Below are 9,879 nucleotides of genomic sequence, written 5' to 3'. Positions count from 1 at the left end.
GGAACCCAGCTTTCTGTGGTGCCCCCCCTAGAGGAAATTTATATGAAAGATTTTTTTTGGAGAGCTGATGTACTGTTTTTATCATTACGATTATAAATAAATATTAATCAAATTTCTTTATTTTTTTAAGCCTTTAGAAGAGCAGACACTGCAAAATTTGGCTGCAGAACTCAACCTCTCAGAGACAGCCTATGTCAGTCCCATAGGAGATGACACCGAACCATGGATTACGACATCTCAATTTACCCTCAGGGGTTCACCACCAACAATGAAGGGTACCCCTTTGTGGCCATGAACCTTGGCCACTGCCCACACTTTATTCAACAGTTTAGGTAATCAGGGTTAGAGTTCTGCTTTGAATAACTATGAAAATCTAATAATTTGGGTTAGACATTCAGGAGTTTTAAATTTTGTTGCTTTATAAACAAACAGAATTATATGACTTTTAAGTATGATTCTAATTTCACTAGATTTTCTTGCTTACTTTTACTTTACTTACTTCTTTTGACAAGGTGCAGTATATTAAAATTGTGTTTTATTTACAGGAATAGGAACAACAGATTAGAGTTTAAAACTAAGAGTGGTGTGTTAGTTGCCCGAAAAGATGGCAGCAACATTATTTTGGATTTCCCAGAAAATCCACCAGAGCCTCTCACAGCAGAACAAAGAACTGTTTTAAAAATGTTCTTGTGAAAGGAGTGGTTAATGATCTCCATATAGATACTGTTTTACTTTCACACACAACAAAAAAAACTTTAGTGAAGCTTCATAGCTCATTACCAGGTAAGATAGAATAAACATGATAAAAGAATTCTTAAAAATTTTTTTCATAATATTTTTGATTGGGAAAAATTTAATTATGATGTACTGAAGATGCATATTATTTTTTTAGGAAATGCAATTTTTCCATTTCAATAAAATTTGGTATAGTCCCAGCATTTCTTTTATTAGGTATCCCTTTTTATTATTGTTTGTACGATCATAAAGATCTAGATCCTGATTAATGTGCGCAAAGGATTTATTGAAAGAAATTTTAACTGCATAGTATTACCGTGATATGACTTTATTACAGGCATATAAATAGATATTTGATCACTTGACTGGATGCTGCATTTTTTTTCAGGAGAGACTTGGAAAGTCTAAAGCCAGATGCTGCCCTCATTTTTAAGTCTTCATAATGGATCATTAGTCAAAGGAGTTTTAGTTACTCTCAGTGGTGGGGTGCAAGGAGAGATGTCAGAGGACAGTCAGCTATACCACTGCATTTCTCGCTACTTTGCACCTTGGAATGGCTCCCAGAAGATCCTGTTTCGGGTAAATATGAGGCTTTGAATATTGTAGATGTGACCAAATATGTAAAGTAATGATATTTGTGGTTTGCATAGTTTTTATTATTATATTTTATTAATTATTTTCATTTTTATTGTTTTTCTGATAGATATTATCATAAATATTAGCTGTAAATATAACTGCTGTAATTATGATAATTAAAAAAACACACATGTCACTTGTGAATTATTGCTTTCACATTGGGTGTGGTTTCCCCTGCCCTTCAGAAGTTCATTGCAAAATCAGTGCATCAACTAAGACTTTGAATCCCCTTTTTTCTGAGTATAATGGTAGGGTCTCTTTCTCTTTTTTTTCATTATTACTTTTATGGTTGTTTGAATAAACTGGCTGGGAGTACCATATAAAATCCAATAGACCACCTTCACACAAACTCAACGCATCACATCAACTTAGATATAATGGACGTGTTTACTACTTTTCCTCAACTTGTGATATATATTTTTTTTTTCATGTTTACATAATTATTTTTAATTTCAACACTACGTTATTTTTTATTTTCTTTTGTTACTTTTCCATTTCTTTCATAACCATATGTAGTGCTGTAAATGTTATATATATGGACATCGTAAAACCCACTGCCTGACAGCATCTTATTTCATTGACACTAGGAATATATGCTGTAGTTTTGCTTTATTGATCTTGTTTGCTTGTAGAAGGTTTAAGAAACATTTAGTCTCAGAAGAGTAGTCCTACCTAACCTGATCTATTTACTCCTTTTCCTGAATTTTCAGAAAGAAAAGTTTTCAAGTTTTAATTTTTATTACAATCATTGTTAGCATCATCATAATGACAGTGCCCATGGTGATGATTTGAATAACTTTAATAATGCTAAGAGCAGTAATAGAAGTAAGAAAATTTTCCCTAAAAATTTTGAGAATTTGGTAAAGAAGTAAAGTCAGTGAGGCTTAGGAATGAACTGTTTGGTGGACTAAGCCCTTTGAAGTCATGTATGTGTGAAATTAGTAAAACAGAGCCACAATACACTGCACATGCATCTAGCACCAATGGGCCAATGGTAAGTGTATTTAGTAATGGATTAGGGCTTCATAACAGTAACAAAACTATGATAATACAATCTATAACTTTTGATTTACAGGTTCTGCACATACTGTTTTAGGCCCCTTCTGGTCTAAACAGTTGGGAATATCTAACCTGAGATGTAAGTTTTGCCTGTTTTTATGATTTTAAGTCTTATTAGAAAACATAAGGTACATTTCAATATTGGCATTCTTACATGCAAATTTGTCATTTTTTTCATTCATAGCATTTTTTAAAATATTTGTTTTGGTACATTGCATTTGCTCTCATGTTTCAATAAACATCTGATTTGGAAAAATTAATTTTCTTATATGGTGTGGATAATTATGTTCATTCTATTCCATTAACAAGTAATCCTTCTTTTACAGTTTTATGTAAAGCAAAGTTGTGCTTCTAGAACTTATGAAATAGAGGTTTTCTCATGTTGATCCAAAAATTAACAGTAGTTCTTCCTTCTGGTGGGTTGTCTTCTTGGTTACTTCCTAAAATCAAAGGCATCTTTGTTGCCATAGAAACTTATTTGTTTAGCCATTTATTTACTACCCTTCTTAACTGCAGTTTTGATACTTTCAGTATATAGTCATTATGTAATACCCATTTGGGTTTGGGATAAGTTAATTGCATAGCTGTTTATACCTCATAATTATTTTTATTTGTTTAGTCTTTATTTGTCATGCTTGGGAATTTGAACAAGAATTTTTTTTTACTTTTACTATATATCAGATCATGCATGTTGGCCAGAATAACCCTTTTGCTTTGTTTTATGAGATAGAGTTGGTACAAGTGTTCGTTTATATTTTACATTAAAAATTTCATTCATTTTGCATATTCACCAGTCTGCTAGTACAGGCTGTATCTAAGCCTAGTTCTTGCAGTTGCATTATAACAGTGTTATATTGCTTTATGCTATAGTTCTCAGGCTCTTGAGAAATTATCATATCGTTCAGTTTCTTTCTAGAGATTATAATACTATGTGAAATCAATCATTAGATATATTAAAGGTTAACCATACTTTTCTTATCACATGTGACCTTGCAAGGCAAGTGTGTGACCATATTTGCACTAATATGCAGTGTTTATTCGTATTTGTAATAAAAATCAAAGTGAATATTTCCACTTCACTGTTCCACATGCATATTTTGTCATGTGTATTCATATTACAGAAGGTTGAAACCTGTAAATTTATTTCAGTAAAGCATATCATAGGTAGATTTTGTTGAACAGATGCTATAGTCTAGCCATGGAAGATCTTACAGGATGTGCCACTCTGCTGCTTTTGTATGACCGATGCACCAATGCACCACAAGTGTACAGAAATATAAAATGCAGGCACTTCACAATTTTTAACACAAGTTGAAATATAAAAAAAATATGTACTCAGAGGTATTCTACATTTATTCTGACTTACTTGCTAGAAACTTGTAAACAAAAAGCAATTAATCAAACATTCATAAGAAGAGAAAAACAGATTTTAAAAATAACTCCTTGTAGTAACTAATGATTTTTTAATTATGCAAACTATGGTATTAGAAAAATTATGTTTGATGCAGACAGTATTAGCTACACAGAACCAGTAGTTGCATTTATACACTTGTATATAATATGTTTCATAGAAAACCTCAGGCATCCAAAAATGAAGGGATACTTATTTTTCTTTTTTATACCTATACTAATAACAATGATTAATATGTGCTTCTTGCAGTGGGATCTTTTCTTAGTTAAGATTGATATAATAAACCCATATTTTTCCTTGTATCATAATTAATGTATATATGGTAAAAAAAAAAAAATCACATTACTTTCAGGGTTTAAAGATGTAGAGGCCCCTGGGCAGGTACCCATTATGCCTGCTCATAATTCTGTCACTTATTTATATTGCATCACAGATTCCCTTGCTTAAGTACAATGCCTTATTTCAAAGGAGTTTTATAAACCAAAAAAGAGGCTGATACCCTTCAAAAAACTTGAGCTGTGCAAGTTTCCAGTGTACCACAGTGACCCCCAGAGATGAGGATTTAATACAAGTGCTGTGAGCATAGCAAATAATGGACTCATTACCTTAAAGTAGTATATTAGGATACTGAATAACATAGGTCAAGGTATTCTGCCTTGAATATACTCTCTTTACTCCCACAAAAAGAACAAAAGCATATGAGACTGACAGATACATTGAATCCACTTTTACAACTAACCATAGAATACCAAATCTGCCCATTGTTCATTTTCTTTTACAAAATCAGAGGCAGATTTAAGATCAAGAAATGCAGTATACATGCTTAATACGAGTCATGAATTTGCTTAATACTTTGCAAAACAATGCTGACCTCATTCTGTGAACATCATCATCATCGTCAAGGGGCTAACGCTGACAGGGGTGCATGGCCACATCCACCCTTCACTTCCAACACAAGGGTCCCTCACGGCAAGTCACTGGGCAGGCCCTCAGCCCATCTCTAATTCCTCGCGACGGGTCTCATCAAGCTGCCCAAGCCATGACCTCCTGGGTCGTCCCACAGGCTTCCTCCCCCCAGGGCTCCCTGGTGGGCAGGGTCATCCATAGGGAAATGAGCTAGGTGCCCATATAGCCTGAGTTGGCAATCCTGGACTATGCAAGTAACAGGTCCCATGCCAGTCTCATAATGTATCTGTCGGTTGAACACGTGTTCCTGCAACTGTCCCCCATGATCCGGCGAAAAGACTAGGCACTAGTTAGCATCCAGGTTTCGCTTCCATAGACCCAAAACTGTAAGTATCAAGACCTTGAAGACACGTAGCTTGGTCCTTTGCATAAGTACCAACATCCCCAAAAATGCTCTTTTTGATCAAGTTCAAGGCTCCTGTTGTCGGGACCGATCTGTCTGTGACTCTTGGTCTGACAGCCCAAAGATATGGACTACGCTACCAAGGTATGTAAAACTCACTGTGACTTCAACGTCCTTGCTGCAAGAAGGATCGACTGAACGGGTTCCCTAACAGACCCCAAAGTCCTGAATCTTGATCTTGATCCAGGGGGACCTCTAGGCCTAAGTGCTTCGCCTCATTGCTAAATGCATCAAGAGCTGCCACCAGTGATCCAGGGACTCAGATAGGATAGAACATCATCGGCAAAGTCAAGGTCTAAGACCTTGATATTCCCCAGTGTTGTCCACATTAACTTTGGGTAGTAGCTCTGCCCATTATCCAGTCCATACAGGAGTTGAAAAGTGTTGGTGCAAGGACACAGCCTTGCCTCACCCTGAATTAACAGGGAAGAAGTTTAATAGACCCCCCCCACACTTTAAAGCACTTTCAATACCAGTATAGGCTGTTATTAGGCCAATAATCTGTGTCGGAAGTCTCAGAATCTCCCATAGCGATTCATGATGCACCAAGTCAAACGCCATCTTGAGGTCGATGTAGGCTGCAAGCAACCCACGACCAAGCTCACAACGGCGTTCCACAATTATTTGAAGCGCTAGTATTCGGTCTATTGTGGATTGCCAGGAGTGAATCCGGGACTGCTCGGTCTCTGTTGCCTTAGTAGGTGGTCACGGATCTGTTTCAGAAGAATTGTGGGTGAAGCTGAGTGGTAGGCTGAGCAGTGTAATGCCACAGTAATTGCTACAGTCCCAACGATACCCTTTCCCTTCCAGAGAGGGATGACCATGCCCCTCAAAGGTCAGAATGGTACCAGACTGCACATGGCAGTCAAGAATGTATGTAAGCCCCGAGCCATAGGTTCACCTCCAGCCTTTAGAAGTTCAACAGCAATATCACATATGCCAGCAGCTTTCCCAGACTTCAGCTTGGAAATTGCCATCCTAAACCCCGTTAGGGTAGGAGGCTCCCTTTGATGGGTGGGTTCTGCACAGGTATTGTAACATCGCTTGCATCGAAGCTAACTGTTGGGGGTCTACCTGGTACAACTGCTAAAAATTTACTCAGCCCAACGTTCATGAACGCCATCATGATTTGAGATGATCTGTCCATCCACTGATCGGACTGCAGTCATCTGGGAGGAGGGCTTTGAATTCAGCTTTCTAAAGGGCTTGTTAGGCAGGGCAAAGGTCTTTTACCAAGAAATACATCATTGCCATTCAGCCGAGCCATGCGACACGCTTCAGTGGCCTCCGTGTCTCCAGGGAGATGGAATTCTGCTTTGCCCTCAGGTGTACACCAATGGACTCCGGGCTGCTACGAGTGTTTCGCGCTTGAAGAACTCCCACAGAACAACTGGGTGGTCGGTTGTCAAGTTTGTGGAATTGGTCAGAGACTGCCATGGTGAACCCATGGGCACACTTCCTCCCTCAGTCTGTTAAAGTGAAACCCCCTAGAGTGGCCACTGGAGGATGATGAGTTTTGAAGTGGACCTGTAGGGTAGCCACAACCAGCCTATGGTTAATACCACAGAACTCGTCACTCCAGTAAACTCTACAGTTCTGGAGGATCCTCCATCGGGGGCTAACAAGAATGTGGTCGATGTCATTGGCCACTGTACCCGAATTAGTATACCATGTTAAGGGATGCGGGTTGGAGTGCTGGTACCAGGAGCCAGAGATCCCCCATTCTCTGGGACCTAGCAAAGTCGTGGAAAAAGAGGCTGTTCTTGCTGTGAGATTAGCTCCCAAGCCATGGGAGCTGACAGACATCTCATAGCCAGCTCGGTCACAGCTGGATACCATATTGAACTTGCCCAGAACAATGTGAATATCTTGCTGGGGGCAATTATCTGCCACAGATGAGAGTTTGGCATAGAACACCTCTTTCAAATAGAGTTTGCAAACCTCAGTAGGAGCGTATATAGAGATGAAGCCAAAAGGATGCTTCACTCTCAATGCCATAATACGCTCATCAACCAGTGTCACCTCAACTACCGAGAGCTGAAGTCGGCTGGAGATGGCTATGGCTACTCCCTGGAGGTGATGACCATCACTGCGGCCTGACCAGTAGTAGGTGTACCTACCCATACTGATTGTGCCACTGCCAGGGTCTTCTCACCTCCGTGATCCTGCCGCAAGGATCAGATAACCAAACGCCTTCCTGGAAAAGCTTGCCTGGGGTTATGCCTTTGGGCGGTCACTCCGTGTGCACACCACCTCGCCACCCCTGCCGACGCTGCCCAAATTAAGGGAGTCAGCAGGCTGTGGGGCCCCTCTTCCTCCTTTGTGGGGTTCCCAAGGGCTTTGCCCCACAAGCTTCATGGTGGGTTGGCACCTGCCAAGGTGCAGGTGGGACAAGTAACTTTTGTTCCCATCTGGGGCCCCGGGATATTTCCCTTTTCCCAAAACAGGACCCACAACCTACCTTGCTTGGTGGGGGGGAGAGACAGCACCCCTCCCCTAGTGTATCCATTCATTTGGTAGTTGCCGGTGAGTTTTCTAGGGGGAGGGGGGCTGGCAAAGCGCACCTCCCCCGAGCGCCCAGTTACCCCAGAGTGGCTAAAGGGCAGGAATTGGTACGAAGCCAGGGCATGTCTACATGCTGGTGGGCCATAGCTCCATACCTCTGGGGCCTCCTGCTGCTCCGAGATCCCCCATAGTTTAGCCTGGGACTGCATGGTGCCCAGTTACCCATGGGTGGACACGAGGAGGCATCCCAGAAGTCTCGATGATGGAGAGGCTGTGAAGTGGCAGGGGAGGCTTATGCAGAGCTGCTCCTTTTCGCATAGGCTAGCCCGGGGTTGCAGCTGCAAGCGAGAAGGCATGCAAGCACTTAACACTATCTAGGCTGCCACACCATCGCTTCACCTACCTTGCATATGAAGCACCCCCAGCATATATATGATGAGCATAATTAAAAATTTTTCACTGAGGTATTTTTTACAGAAAGTCAAAGTATTTTTCAGTATTTGATTTAGGTAAAGGAATGCTTAAATTCTCAACCCAGAAGCTTAGGAATAGTCTGAATGTAAAATGATATACTTTGTGTTTGAGCCCGTGAGTCAAAATACAATTTAATGTGTTGATGCCAGGAGTGCACATATATATGCGCTGTCCACTAAGTTTTATTTGTTAATTTTTTTTGCCACAGATGCTCATAAGCATTCAGTCACCAAGGAGTCAATTTCTTGGCAACTTGACCTCAAAAAAATTACCCTAGTCCTTGAAATTTGGGAAAAAGAGTTTTAAATAAGTTATTATAGTTAACAATGTTATAACAAGAATGATGATATTGAGTTTGATAAAACAACAGTATTAATGAAGTTGTAATAGAAATAAATTTTAAAAAATTCTGGAAAAATCAAGGAAGTAAGTGACTTCTTTTTGACAAAGCACTTATGAAGCCATCTATTTGCAAATAAATTTCATAAAAACAAAACCAAAGTGGACAGTGTATTTCCTTACATGGCACCAGTGGGGTGAATAATGGTCACTTACCCCCATGCATAGCATTATTCTGTTCCTTAGAAGCACTCTCAAGTTGGAAGATTCAGTAGAATAATAGGCTATTGCAATATTTGAATTAATTTATTTTTTGGCACAAAATATGGATAATTTCTGAAATGGAAAATATGTAATCTCTCCATCTCATTTATTTTTCAAACACAGTCATTTATATTTACATATTTCTTGTTAGTTTTTTTTATTGAAATATATTCTAGGAATACCTTTTAGGTTTATGTTAATATTTTTCCACATTATGATTACCCGTTTTAAAATATTATTTACATGGTCTAATTATGAATGTTGTTATATTATTTTTACAAAGCTTGAACATTATTAAAAGTACATGCAAGTGCTGAGAGATAATTTATCTAATTTACCCCTCTTGATATGACAACCATGCTTTTTTCTATAAAAGCTATTAATTAGTTCATATGAAATGTTCATATAACTTCTTTTTTTATAAAAATAAATAATTTTGCAAATTTTTAATTAACAGGGGTTTAATTAGATGAACATTGATAAGATAACCCCATACAGTTCATAAAAAAAGTAAATGAATATGTCAGACCAGAATGTTATAGACTTTTATTTATGCAAATAAAGTAAATCTTTCTAACGTGTTTTTATGTTCCTACAGGTCGTCAGTGTTCCCCACGTGGAGGTGACCTGATTTTAAGTGTCGAGGGGAGGCAGAGTGGATCTTGCAGGCAAGGCCACCACTGTCATCAAGGCCTTGTGTCAATATGATGATAAATTCAGATTTTTTTCTTTAAGCTCATAAAAAGTTAAGAACTGAATTGTACTAAGATAGAAAAAAATGCACCCCCCCCCCCACAAAAAGCATGCTTGCACCCCCTCATCCACCACCCACCAACAGAAACACACGCACACGCACATCACTCACTCACTCACTCACTCACCACTCACTCACTCACTCACTCACTCACTCACTCACTCACTCACTCACTCACTCACCTCACTCACTCATTCACACATGCACACGCACACACATGCACACACACACACGCACAAATGCACATGCACACGCACAAATGCACATGCACACGCACAAATGCACATGCACACCCCGCACAAACCCCACACACACACACACGCACACACACAC

At 39.2% G+C, this 9,879-nt stretch overlaps 1 pseudogene; it reads left to right on the top strand.

Annotated features, from left to right (window-relative positions):
- Positions 1-130: 130 nt before the first annotated feature.
- LOC119568660 lies at positions 131-9,658 on the top strand (annotated as a pseudogene).
- Positions 9,659-9,879: the final 221 nt, after the last annotated feature.

This window comes from Penaeus monodon, unplaced genomic scaffold, assembly GCF_015228065.2.
Source record: "Penaeus monodon isolate SGIC_2016 unplaced genomic scaffold, NSTDA_Pmon_1 PmonScaffold_10447, whole genome shotgun sequence".
Classification (NCBI taxonomy): Eukaryota; Metazoa; Arthropoda; class Malacostraca; order Decapoda; family Penaeidae; genus Penaeus; species Penaeus monodon.
This window is presented reverse-complemented; position numbering and strand designations above follow the sequence as displayed.